This window comes from Anopheles arabiensis, chromosome 3, assembly GCF_016920715.1.
Source record: "Anopheles arabiensis isolate DONGOLA chromosome 3, AaraD3, whole genome shotgun sequence".
Taxonomy (NCBI): Eukaryota; Metazoa; Arthropoda; class Insecta; order Diptera; family Culicidae; genus Anopheles; species Anopheles arabiensis.
This window is the reverse complement of record NC_053518.1, coordinates 67726392-67740839: the sequence shown is the minus strand read 5'-3', so window position 1 is coordinate 67740839 and position 14448 is coordinate 67726392. Positions and strand designations below refer to the sequence as shown.

Below are 14448 nucleotides of genomic sequence, written 5' to 3'. Positions count from 1 at the left end.
ACTAAAGCTGTGGTTCGTTGCGTCTATCGGTGGCGCTCGATCATTGGAGCTACAATCTCCACTAGCATACAATCATTCATATGGGGTGGTTCCGGAGGATTTAGTGTCTCTCTCGAGCGGTTAGATCTCTCCGTAAGTCGAAGGGGATTAATCCTACACATCCCTAATATCACTACCACTGCACAGCTGGTTAATCAATATGTCAATATGTGCCGAAGACAATACTGTGATTGATGTAGAAGTCCTTAAATGTTCGTCCTGTACGTAATCCTGTACGTCGCATCCCTTCATGCATCCCTTATACTGATTTTTATCTAGCGTTTAAGATGTTTTTGATACACATGATGTCCCTTCTATAGCACAGTAAGGCCAACATTGCCATATAGTCCGTATCTCAAAATACGACAATGGAACATCAAAACCAAGGGATAGTACTTCTTTCCGTCTATAACCACAGAATGAAATGTTTATCAAAAGTCTTCTGAATTTATATATCACTAATAATATGGGAAATACAATTTGAGGACTGATTTGAAATTGAACTAACCATTCACCAGGATGTTATTGAGATCTTTATTCGAAGAGCAGAGGTCCGAAAATAATAATGAATATGATGATGATATGATCTAATGATCTCAAGATCAGATTAAACATCACATTTGATAACTTCATGCCTTGAACAGATGGTTATGTTCATGTAAATGCACATTCTGTTAAAGTGTTTTTGATAATCTGATGCCTTATACTACATGACTTTATACTACACTTTTAGTACATCATTAATGTAGAACAATATAGCACATAATTTGAAATTTCAGAATCACCTTCTTCTCCTTGGCACTTCTTCCTGCACCACAGATATTATGGTAGAAGTAAATTCTCCAATCAAAGTGTGCCGCTCAACCATTTAATATCCTTCTCGTACGGCACATCATCACGGGCGTATCATTAGTATCGGGCGCATTGCGTGTATAATTAAAAGTGATTAATTTTTACCAATCCTCCAAACGGTACCCCGACCGGCTGGCCGAGCCCCATTTACCCCTAGACCGAAATCAACATCAATCTGACCACCTTCAACCGGCACCGCCAAAAGCTGGAGGCCCAAAGCTGAGGCCGTGTATAAATCAAAACCACCGGGACTAGGTGTAGAGCTACCCCGCAGAACCGCAAAAGGATCGTGAACGTGTGAAAAACAACCCCCGAGAACACCGGGTACAATAATGTTTCAAAACCCGCAGCACACTGTAAAACCGCTCATTTTCTGGTCCATTTCGAAGCGCGCGCGGTATCAATCAAATATGGCGACGGTGGAATGTGCCAGCGCCAGCAGACTGAAGTAGACACGGGTAAAGGTTTTGAGAGCCGCGCGCACGCAGGGTGGTTGGCGTGCTGGAGGCAAATAAATACTTAAATAAACGAAAGCTCAAAGTTGGCTAAACGAGAGGACTAAACACGGACGGAGAATGGAGAGCAGTTGACGAAAATAAATAAATAAAGCAAGCGAGTGAGCGGCCGCGGAATGTGAAGTTCTTGGTGCGCGGACATACCACACAAGCCACCACGGGAAAGAGCCACTGCCTTCGTTTGCTTTCATGAGGTTGGAATTCGTTCGCAGGAGTTGATTTTGGACGCAGGAGTTGAACAGAACGACCAATCTAGGGGAAGGGGGGAAGCATACGAAGAAAGAGTAGCGAAAGGGGGAGATGAAAGAATGCGCAATGGGCTCCCAAGGTTCAAACGAAACAACCCACAAAGAGTTTGCGGATCCCAAGCGCTAAGCCGTCCGATCATCCTTTCGGTGGGCCATTACACATCGTTCCTCATCCAATTCCGTCGCATCTTCGCGGGGAACAGGACGAAACAAGAAGAAACGGCATGACAACAACGCCACAAGAAATCATGCTTGTTGAAGGTGGAGAAGGTTTGAGGCGCACGGTCAGGACAGCACAAAGAGAGCTACACACGCCCGAAAGTCATCCGAAAACGAGATGAAATGCCACGCAAAAGGAAGAAAGGCAATACAGCAGAGGTAGAAAAAAGGGAGTCTCGCGCAAAGAAATAGCGCTCCCAAAAATTGGCCTCTAGTTAAGGGCTGCTTCGTGCTTTTGTTTTGTTTTGCCTTTCTTGGGTGAACGTCTTTTACAAAAAAAATGGACCAGGATTTTGTAGTACTTTCGTTTTGGGTGCTTGCTGAGGAGTTGGAGGATTTCGAAAGTTGCTCAGAATTCGTTTGTTCATTTTTTAGGGTTAGGCACTTAAGAAATATTCCAGAAGTACTCTTCAATAAAACCACCATCTTCAATAGAACCAGATAATGTAAGAACATGATTTTCTGAAATGAAGATTAATTTCACTTTAATGGAGGAACCTACTCCAGGAAATAACAAAAAATCTTAATTCTGATTTGATGATGTGTAAATTGCACATTGAATATTTTCAAAAAAGACCAACCCCTTGCAAATCCCACTAGTGCCTCAGGATTGTCAACTTAACAGCAAAACCATCCCAATCTTCAAAGCATCCTCCAAAGACGAACAAAAATGAAACCTCAGCGACTAGTTCGTGCCAACTGACAAACTCCACATCCAGCAGCATCCAACAAACTCGCTCAACGGCTCACCATGCCGCTAACCATCGTTCGCTCCCTTTTTTTTACTCTTGGTTCCATGAATCGTCCTCTACCACCGATTCGCCCCGCTATTAACGAAACGAGTGGCACGAAGCGCCCGGAGCCCACATTGCGCACATGCAGTTCGCGATTGTGTGTTGACTGACATCATATTTTTATGGAGGTTAAGTCAAACAAACCGGTTGTGTTGCCGGGGCGCTCGGGTTTTTGCTTCAGCGCGGTCTTTCGCCGCTTAGTTGGTGTGCGCTTGGCGCTACACGACGTTCCATGCTATGCGCGCGCGAAAACCCTTCATCCCAACCACTTGCCGGCACTTGGCCGATGGCGTGGCGTGTTTATTTTTCGTTATATTATTAAACTGATTGCTGGGCCTGCGCCGAACCAGAACTGGCTTCAAAAAGACTAGCTTTACGACAGCTTTTGTTTCGAAAAACAGCTTTGAAGTTTCGCGTCCCGATTATTAACCGCGCTGCAGCGCGTGGTGACATTGCGTGAGAAAATCAATTTCAGTAGGCCAATCGGAATGTGGGACTGAATCGTAGCCTTGTCGACGCCATCGTGTCTCTATACGCACCGTATCATGTACTAGTTAAGGGTACAGCTTCCCGCAAAGCCGTCCTATGCTATTAAACCTCGCCGATGTCCAAAGGGGGAGAGTGTTTTCAAGTGTCGAACCACCTCCCGCGGATCCATCCGCGATGTGTGGATGGCGCTATAAAAAGATCAATGTACACATCCTGTCTACAAAAGCCGCTCGTCCGATTGCCGTTTGACCAAGTGGAGCCACACACACACACACACACTAGACGGTGGCAAAATCCCTCATTACCGGATGCGGCAAAGACAGGTGGAATTTGCGTGTGCTTGTCTGTGTGTGCGCCCTGGTGGTAAGATTACACAACAAGTGGCTACTCGACATAGCTGACATTCTGGGTGCACGGTCAGGACGGGTTGAAGGTGGCGCGATCGGACGCCTTAATGCTAAATTTGTGTTCACTTTTAAGAAGACACCGTGTTCACACGAAACACAGAGGGGTTCGGCATCGATTTCCGTTACTATCTAGCAGCGAGCCACTTGTGCACAACACACAAGGAAAGATAAGTGGCAACGAGGGGACGTGTCTCATTGGGGTTTGATAAGGATGGCTGTTTCCTTTTGAAGTGGACAATCGTCGGGGCGGTATCGAGGTAGCAGTTAGTCCTATTTATAGTCCCTAAGTGCTGGCGGTAGAGTAGATTATCCGAGCATTAAGGAAATCGGCTCTTCTACACTGCCCAGCAGTGCCCAGCAGAAGGTGCGAATGCATTGGTAAACATTGGCGATGGGAATGGGAGCTAAGCATGATGCGCTAACCATCAGCTATATTGGAGCTTAAGCGAATCTCACACTTCCTCTTTTGGGGCTGCCTGGCTGATAAGCTAATCGCCGTTTCATGTCTCAAGATGCCCGGCACAGTAGGGGAATTTTTACATTAGACTTTGGAGGTTTTGTAATCAGAACTATCAAAGTCGTACCGATTGACTGGAGTTAAAGTAGATATTCTTTCATCTGCAAGGTAGCAATTCTAAATCTTGCGCAAGCTCTTCCATGATACTTGATGAATTAAAATTATCAAAATATAAATATAGATCATAGGATCATACCGTATAAGCAAACGATTAATACCAGACATTTATTGACATTAAAAAGAACAAGCTGCAAGTCGCACTCCATACTGAATAATATAGTCTGCCATGAAGTCTATTATAATAGATATAGTCTATCATACTTCATGGTCTATCAGGTACATGGTCAACGAGTGATGTCTATTTGACGGATTTTTAAATGATTTCGAAAGAAAAGTTGTCTGGTCGTACACCACCAGAGTTTTGTATGAACATTATGGGCCTATTCTGAAATGATGACCAGATGATGATTATCACTTAAAGATATTATAAACTAAAAGAGCAATTAACAGCACGAAACACCAATTCTAAGATCTAAAGAGTTCTACGTGATACGCATGCCTAACAAAAATCATGGACAAGATTTTAGAGACACGAATCTTTAGTTTAATATCTATTCTTCATTCTAGATTTTATACTGACAGATGAAGAGTACTGAGAAAAATTCTGAATATCCAAACCCGCTTTCGGTATTTAGTAGCTAGTTCCACCTCAACTACCTCAGCAATTACCTCAATTATCAGTCATCAAGATCTCTAGTGATAGAGTTCTTTGTAACACCACTAATTATAAATACAAAACATACAAAGTTAATACACATTAATAAAACGATTCTACACGAGCATCTCGAACATGTAACACGAAATCGTGGCCACAAGGAAACAAGCCACAACTATTAAATGTAGTGCCATTGGTCATGGCACCACTCAACCACAGTTGCCACACATCGACCGATCATCGACGAGCTGACGAGTGGCTGATAACGTGACAGCGAGCAAGTGGCGGAGGGCACGGGTGTGAGTGTCCCCGCAGATGGTGAAAGTGTCGGAACAACAGCGGAACATCTTACGAGAGCGCCAACCGCCCGTTTGGCAGCACACGTGGAAAGGCTGGAGTAGAACGGAGCGAAACAAACAAAAACTAAGAACCAGGACCAACGAACATCAAGCACCAACCAACGAGAGGCGGTAGAATATGGCACCGGCCGGCGGGTAATCATAATCAAATCAAGTGCTCAACGCGTAGCTCTCCACCGTGTTCGGCACCAGATCAAAGCGCGGAGGAGGTCGCTGGGCGGCACACTTCAAAGCGTGCGCCCTCGGCAAGACCTTTCCGGGCACGGTTCGTTAATTATCGGCCCATTTCAAACGATGCGCGGTCCCATCGCTTCTGGAGGCCCAATTTTTTGCCCCGATTTGCCCGGGATCTTCTTCCGATCGCGAGCCACAGCCAAATTGTTGTGCAGTGCACCACACGACATCAAAGATGCGCGCAAAAGACATAAATAATTGCCATTAAATCGGTTTCAGCGCTACCCAGAAGCTAAGCCAAGGTCCAGGAAGGCATCGAACGACAGCATTTGACAGCGTGTAGCACAATAAATCTAAGATTAAGTTCTTGCGCATGAGAACTGTGTGCGCTGCGAAGAAAGCACCACTCATGTCCTGCTAATGAGCAATCCAAACTTGACGATTTTCAAGCCCAACACCGCGCCCCGGTCTAACGAGGATCATACAGCCTAATCGGTGCCTGTACGGCTCTCATCCAATATGTACAGCGCAATCAAAATACAAAAAAAAGGCCTCACATGTGTACGACGACTTCCGGTAGTGGTTGCACTCGAGAAAGCCACTTTTGAGCCCCTTTGCGCGAACGGTTTTGGGCGGTCCGGTAATGAGTTATGGATGGCCTACTGGAGCTACTGGTATTGCTACCGGAGCAACAGCCCATCTGCAGCCAAACTGTGCCCATTAGCAACGGCAGCAGCCTTGAACAAGAACAGAAGTACAAGCTCGGAGAAGTAGCTCTGCTCCCTATTCCGGCAGGCTCCTCGAACCGAAGCGTTCAAGATCTTGGAGAGGCCTCTCCGTACCATAGGTACCGATCGTACCGAAAAAAGGCACATTTACATAACAGAAAAATTCAAGTGATATGTAAACTACTCCACTCCGAGGGCGGAGGGCTGTTGAAGCTGGCCACCGCGTAAACTCCTTTCCGTGGACCAACCATTTCCGAACACAGTTTTCTTGCTCACAGATCGAAGGCGAAGGCAAAAATCGAAACACAAAAGCACCGAGAGCTCGTAAAAACCCTTCCCCATAGACGATGAATCACACATACACACATGAACACACACACACACACACACACACTTTCTGGTGACTTCTTATACTATCAAAGTCAGAATCTTGGTAGAAGCGACCAAGCAATGCATGCTACCAAAGGTAAGTGGAAACCAAACAGGAAAAGAAGGAGAGAGAACGCCGGGCTTGACCGGGAAGGTAAAACCGGTAGCCGAAGTTTTCGGGGCTGAAGCAGTTTCCCAGTGGCTATTATAATCTTCATCATCATAACGAGCATCTAATGGGAGGACTTCGAAAGGAGCAACATCCGGTGCTCGATAGCCATCGACTGCCGTACGCACAGCCGGGCACCGTGTGGCACGGTGGTGATCAACGCCGATGAACGATCGTGTGTGCGCGTTGCATGATGGTTTACGGGGTAGCGTGGATGCATTTAAACGATTGCGTGTTAATTGAAGGAAGTGAGACGGTGAGGTTCGTCGCCGGCAAGATGGTTTTTGAGCTCGTTTTGTACCCCAAAAGCGGCGGATAATGTTCTTGCCATTGCGTCCGTGCGGTTGCGCCGTACAATTGCTTGTCGTAAGTTATTATTAAGCGAGAGCAATTTAATTTCTACGACATTTGTAAGCATAGCTAAACAACACTTCAATGCTACCCTAAAAATGGTAAACATTTCATGCTGGTTCAAGGATCTAGATGAGATAAAAGATTGTCCAACAAATCTATTACTCGGGACGAATGAATATTTAATAAATATTTATTCTACGTATGATAAACTCAGCAGTATCCTTAAGCATTATGGTATTATTATTTCAGCAAAGACGTCATTTTTGGTATTTAAGTCACATATGTATTAGACAGCAGTAAACACGCCGACAGAGCATGGACTTCAATGGCTATTAGCATACAGCATTACTCGTGGACGTTTAGTATAATGTCATGCACGATATCACACGTTCCGAGGTAGTGAGATCGAATCCAAACTATAGACCTATCTAATATCTGAATATTTCGACATTACTTTTCTAGGTTTTATGAAATATATCCGAAATCCTGAATTCATTGCAGTTGAATAGATGCACAACAAAAGAAGGCATACATGGATAAGTACCGATGAAATCATTTCATTCCAAATAATAATAATCTTATTGTAAAATATTTTTTTACTACTACTTTCCTACTTTATTACTTAAGGAACAAACCTACAGAAATTTCCCTATCGTTATTGAAACTTTATCCATAACCAATTTCCAACCACTTTCTGTCATTTAAAGCACTTGTGCAGCAGCTTACGATGGGTCACCGGAGATAAAACTTTTACACATAAAAACGTTACACGCAAATTACCTGCGCACTAAAAAAGTGTTATAAATTGAAACTACACACACTCATTGACCCACCCTTCCGGCAGCTATTGCGAGATAAAATCTTCCCAACGATCATGCACCGCTCTGTAAAAGGATTTTGCTAACTAATGAACAATTTTGTGCAAGTTTTACAACGTCAAACATCAATCACCTGCGCGACACTTGACACTCCGTTGGTCAGATAAAACCCCCTTCATGTGGTCAGCGTCTGGAAAAGGCATTCTGGTATTTTATTTTTTCGTTATGAAAATTAAGTAAAACTTTCAACTAAAAAGCCAATAAATTAGCTATTCCTACAGTTCATTCATGTCGGGAACGGTTCCCCCGTTTTGTGCTACACAAGCCGTAAGGGAAAGGTCAACTTCATTTTCACGTTTCAAGCAATAAAAAAAAACAGCAGACCCTTCCGAGGTGCTGCACTTCGGGTTGCATATACGCGTCCACTTGCTGCCGGAAAGATGCTGCTTTCACACTTTTTGCACCACCGCCCTTTTTCACGAAACGGGACGGTGCACGGCCCGAGAAGCGAAGCACAAAATAAGATAAAAGACGCTAGCCAAACACTGGCACCGAAATGAAGAAGACAACAAAAACTGGGAAGCGAACAAACGAGAGTCAAAAAGCGCCAACCGACCCAAAAAAAAGAAGCCACCGGAGGCTGCATCTTTGTGCACAGTGCACATGGCAAGGTATTTAAACGAAGTACCCCGGTAAGTGCAACCCTCTGTCGTACAACGGACAAGGAGTGAGGAAAGAAGTTGTGTACCATCGTCATCATCATCATCTTGCTTTCTTCCAAAACCAACCTACACAAACTGCTTTCGGAGGCTTCAGCATCAAAAGCCGGCAGCCAAAAAAGCCCTTCACACAGTTCTAACCCCTCGGGCGACCAAGACTCGCTTCGCTTCTGTTCAACTCGCCCGCAGGAGTCCGCTTGCCTTTGTGCGTTTCGATCACACTCTGCGTTCACTCGGTGCACCACAAAACACACGGGTGCGAGATGCTGCCTACGGACACTGTTTAAAAATACTCATATCTTATTTGTTGTTTACTTTACACCGTTTAACCTTTCCCCAACAGCCAACAGAAAAACGCCCGGCTGCAAGAAATAACTCCCGATGCGCTCGCCTCTCCGTGCTTCCCGGAAGATCACCGGGGCCCGGCGTTATGCTACTCATTTATGCTACACCACACCGGGCCAGCTTTGAGGCCGCTTCTCCAACCTCTTCCAGAAGCACCGGGCCAACCAGAGATTCTGGCCGAACGAATCCAATCTTCTATTTACCATTCGCAAACTCGGTGTTCGGCTTCGTTTGCTCTAGCAGTTAAAGCAGCGTTTCGGAAAACAAACCCCGTACGTACGGTGGAGTCCGTACACCGTACAGCACCTCACAAAAGCCTCGGTGTGGCGGTGTTTGACACTTCCCAGAAATCGAAACCCTGGGCGCACCGGTTCGAATTGTTCTACTCATTTGTTTCAGTCTCCCCGCTTACCCGGAGCTTTCCCAGGAATTCCAACCAAATACCATTGAATTGATTCAAGGAAACCAATCTCCATTGCAAACAGAAACAACCAACCGACTCGGAAGGAAAAGCAACCCCTGTATACCCGCTAGGGGGATCGGCACCAAATCTGGTGCTTCACACAGGCGCAGCATAAACGCGCTCGCCTGCCGGCCCGTGGTCAGACAGTGCGGAGCCAACATGGCGCCCTGCGATCGTCCAAACGAAATGGCCGACTTGACCGTTTGTGTGTGTTTTTTGTCTTCCTCCCTCCTCCCTCCTTCTCTCTCTCACTCCGGATTTTTTGTTCAACGTTGGAATGTTTCGATTCCTTTTTGGTCATCGCCGTCGTCATCGTCAACGCACCTTCTGGTCGTAAGATCACGTTCAAGATCTCGTTTTTTTCCTCTCCTTTAACGCACGTCTCTGAGTTTTTTTTATTCCACGAAGCCCAGTTGGAAGATATCATTTGAGGTGTAGCAAGAAAAGAGGATTTTTATTTTAGTGTTAAAAAATTAGCAAAAAGGGAATTTAGCAGATTTACATTTAAGTAACCTAGACGTCGGCCTGACCTACATGTCTCCAGAATCATGTTTTAAACATCTATGTTTAATCTCGATTCGTTATTTGCAATAAAAAAGACAGACAGCTAGGCAGTTCCTCCAAAATAATTACTTCTAAAGCTTACTTTGGTTTGTCAATAACACATGTAATATAATGTATGTAATCTTACGTTTATTTAACATTTATCTCAAGTGCAAGATCTTGAAAAAAGACTTTTCAGCTTCTACAATCTATTAAATCTCTTGCTATGTTTCAGATATGTTTGCTCATAACGTTTGATCAATGATCTTGTATAAGGATGCTCCGAATATTATACACCAAACATCACTTTTATATCACCACATCTAGACATTTCCACTACCGAAATATGTCAAGTGTACATTCAAGCATATTAAGAAGACCGTGAAGTGTACATTCAAACATGTTTGTACGTTTGGATAGGCTTTTGAGAATCTAGAATCAAATAACCGTTCAATCAATATACCGAAATAATGCGTCATGTTGGATAGACTACGATTTCAGATACATTTGATCGATGATCGCGTATAAAGATGATCAAAGTATCCTAGACTAATCATAACCTTCATATCACCCCATCTAGACACCCCAGAGATGTGTCATGTGTACATCCAAGCATGTTACGAGGTCTAATCTAGTCCAAATAACCCAAAACCTGAATTCATCTATAGATCACGTTGCCTCTTAATTCCAAAGAAATCGACCAAGCGGATGTAATGGAGAACTTCAACTTGATAAAGATTCCTGGAATAACTTGTGTGACATGAAAGCTTCCGAATCACTAACTAGAACGCCCCTAAAAGTACTCATGATTTAGTCCCAATTCTCAACCCCCACGCTAATAACTGCCACACCCTGCGATGTCACTGCCAGTTTGCGTAGAGAGTTATTAACCCCTTATACACAACTTCTTCAAAAATAGATAAATGTCCCCTTGGATCATACATTATTCCACTTCCACATACAGAAAAATAAGAAAACAAATAAACAAACAATTGTCATCGTTCGATAAATCAAGTCACCCTCTTTCTCTCTCGCAAGCTCCTCCAAGTACATTCGGGATTTTACATCTTCGACCCAAAAAGTTACTTTTTTCAGGTGGAGGTTAGGAGGCCGGGGCGCTGGGCGAGCAACACAAAACAATCAGGTTTTTCTTCCCATTACTGCATCCGCCGACTCCACACACATCACAGAAAAGAACGCACAGTAAATGTTTGCTGTGAATACCGGGGGTTTTAAAAACAAAATTCGAATCCACTCCACACTAGACCTCTAGGTCTGTATGTGTGTGTTTATGAGCGTGTGTTTGTGTGTGTATGTAAGCACAGCATCCGACCCCGCACGGTTTTATCGCTGGTGGCGCCTAGCTTGCCCTCGCACACGAGACTGATCGGCGACGTGTCGTGGTTGGAAAGAGATCGCAAACCAAGAGCGACCTCCGCGCTAGCCAGAGCGGAACCGAGACGGTGAAGCATACGAGCCAAAGAGAGGCAAGCGAGAATGCGTGAGAGAGATAGAAAGAGAAAATGAAAGGATGAAAGAGACACAGAAAAATGTAAGCGGGGCATTAATTAACCCTCTTGGCGCTGTGGTGAAGCAGCGCAAGGAGAAACAAAACCAAAAACCCACAAGAGACAGGATGGAGACGCTCAAGAAGGGAAGACCAGCCAGGCAATGTTGGGGTGCAGATTAACGCGAAGGAGATCATCCGCCAGCAAATAACAAGTACAACAGCAACAACAGCAAACACGATATAAAATAAAAATAAAAAATCACCCACCTCGTACACCATCATCCACCATCCTCTAGGCGCCGCCGGACGTTAGTGCACACCACACACTCACGACGGGCTCATAATTCGTGAAATGAAAACTTCCTGTCACACACCTCTCTCGCACACCACAGAGCTCACGCACACATTCCGCGGTACCACGGTCTCACCCGTTGCGGCGTCGGCGCTTCGATCTCGGTCGATCATGTACTCCTCCATCAGTCGCTGTACGAATGTGTGTGTGTGTGTGTGTTTGCGTTGATCGAAGCTGGTTTGGCGCCGCCTAATGCCATCCCGCTTTAGCGCACGGTGACGCTCGAAGCGCTACCTCGCTTCTAACCTCCATTCACCATCTCTGCCTGGCGTCTCTTATCCTGGTCACGGCACCATCACGCGCGTCGATCGATTCGGTTCATCCGGTTACTGCGTTTCAAAGCAGCAGCAGCAGCAGCAGAGAGCGAAAGAGAGAGGGAGAAGAGAGATAAAATGAAGAAAAAAATAACCAGTAAACGATCTCTTTGCCAAGGTGCCTATTGCGCCAGTGTTGCCACGTCCCGGCCTTATTGTTGCTGTTGATCTTCGCCTGCTAACGAAGGAGCCGGGAGAAGATAAAAATTGAAAATTTATAAAACCCATTATTCTTTTCTGTGTTTCGTGCTTTCCTCCCACCGGGACCTTTTCTCCCTTCCATGTACCGTTTTTCGCTCTTTACTCGCTCTAATAAGCCTCCTTCTGCATCCCGCTGCACCATTTTCACCTTCCTTACCCACGCCGCCGGTCATGGATTTAAGGTTGGAATTGTCGGTGCTGCATCCTGAACGATCCTGAGTCCAAGCGATTGCAACCTTCCTGGCAGGTTTCGCATTTGCACCAGGATCGTTTTCGCTCGAAATCGAACCAGAACGGAACCTGCATTTCTGTTCTGCCCAAAAACCGTTGAGAGTGGAAGCAGCAACAAAAAAACAGTTCGATGCTTTGGGAGCATTTTACCGGGAAAAACACGGAGCGATAGCTAAAAGGGAAGCCAAAGCTTAAAGGCAACAACGAAACACCAACAAGCGCAAACTTTGAACACAAAAAGGTGCCCGAGAATAGAAAAGAAACTTAGAAAATATCCCGCTCGGCTCGAAAGAAAGGAAGAAGTTTGAAAAGTAGAATTCCAACCCGTAGAGAATATAAGCGACCGCGTCCGAGAGAAGATAACAAAAGCAGTTCAACCCCAGAAAGGTAACCGAAAAAATAAGAGAAGCGAGAAAGGAAAAAAAAACAGATAACTGAACAATCGAAGGAATAGAGGAAAAAAGTGGAATAATAAGAGTAGCACTAACAAGCCACGAGGAAGAGGACGCAACCGAAAAGGAAATCGAGCAAAACGGGACTGCGAAAGAGAGACAATCAGACGAGAGGCACGGAGAAGCAGGGAAGCCTGGGCGGGAGAGCAGAAGAAACGTACAAGCAAACTTCGATTGGAAAGAGGTGAAACGGGTGAACGAAGGTGTGGCAGGGTTGGAAGGATGCGCCCAAGAGGCAAGAAGCCGCGCCAGTCAATCCACCTCGTGCAGCACAACAACCGGCAAAAAATACCGAAAACCTGTATCGAAAGATGTAAACTATGTTTGGAAAATCATTAATGCGCTGGAAAGTCGTCCCGGACCACATGAGAGTCGTGGCCCCGGATGACGGCGAGACGACCGTCGTGCGATGGCCACGGCAAACGCAAACAAGATTTTCTTCACCTACCTCCGCCCTCTCCTTCAGCTCGCTGCACCTCCTCCTCCTTACCGCACCTGTGCGCTTCGTGTTTCGCTCTTTTTCGAAGACCCATCCTCTGGACGAGATCGCGCCCAGTCATCCTGGCTCCTTCCACCGAGAGCGAGACGAGTAAGAAACGGTAAGGGAAGGGTGAAGAAAGCGTGGAGTCCCCAATGCCTTCACCTCTCGCTCGCGCGCTCTTTCGCGCTCTCTTGACCACAACCATCACCAGGACCAGGAGGTGAAGAAGACGAAGCAAACAAGCACAAAAAACCTTCCAACACGACGCCTTCTTGATCACCATGACCAAATAGAGGAGCGGCCCCTCATTTCCCCGTGGGCGAACGAATGGGCACCATGACGCGGCGGCGACGCAACTCCACGCAGAGGGCCTGGTAAAGAGGGCGAGTGGCGCGAACGTGCGCACTCAGGTGAGGTGGTGAGCAGCAGCAGAGGAGGCTGAGTGAGTGTGCGCTCCATGATCTCATCCTGCGTTGCCACCACCTCTTCGCTAACCACGCTCGAGCCGAGAGAACGAGCTCTAAACCGGAGGCGCTACGATCGGCGTCGGCAGCCAGAGCGGCGCATCTGCGATCCAGGGCCAGGCGAACGCGCGCGTTGTTACCCCGTCTGTGTGTCTCACACACAGGCGCTCACTGAATGAGTGTGTGTGTGTGCGTAGGAACGCGTGCACCAAACCAACGCACACCCGCAGCCTCCCGTTTCACGTATCGCGCTACGATCCATGATATCTCCAGGCGAGAGTGAGAGCAAGCGAAACAGACAGAGTGCCAGAGCGAGAGGGCGAGTTAAATCAAGCAAGAATCGAGAACGACTCACCATGGCGCCCTGACTCGGTGGAGCTTGCGGTTGGATGAGGTGATGGTGAAGGAACGAAGATTAGCGGACAGAATTTTATGCCAACGCACGAACGATGATGATGATGCTTCTCCACTTCACTCTCACCAGCAGGCACCCTCCTGTCGTGTGCATGTAAGGGGGGGCGAAGTGAATGATGGGCCAGATGGGGAGGGTGATTTTTCATTCCGTCTTGCCCGTGCGCCGTGAAACGGGGCCAGGAAGAAAGGTGCG

The 14448-nt window shown here is 46.2% G+C and overlaps 1 protein-coding gene across 1 annotated transcript in view; it reads right to left on the bottom strand.

The window, feature by feature from the left end:
* Window positions 1-14448, bottom strand: part of LOC120902337 (delta-like protein 1) — a 124062-nt gene that overhangs the window by 99871 nt on the left and 9743 nt on the right. Inside the window, exon 2 of the mRNA XM_040311017.1 lies at window positions 11614-12027. The gene's annotated coding sequence lies outside the window, so the exon portion shown is untranslated. The remainder of the gene's footprint in view (window positions 1-11613; window positions 12028-14448) is intronic.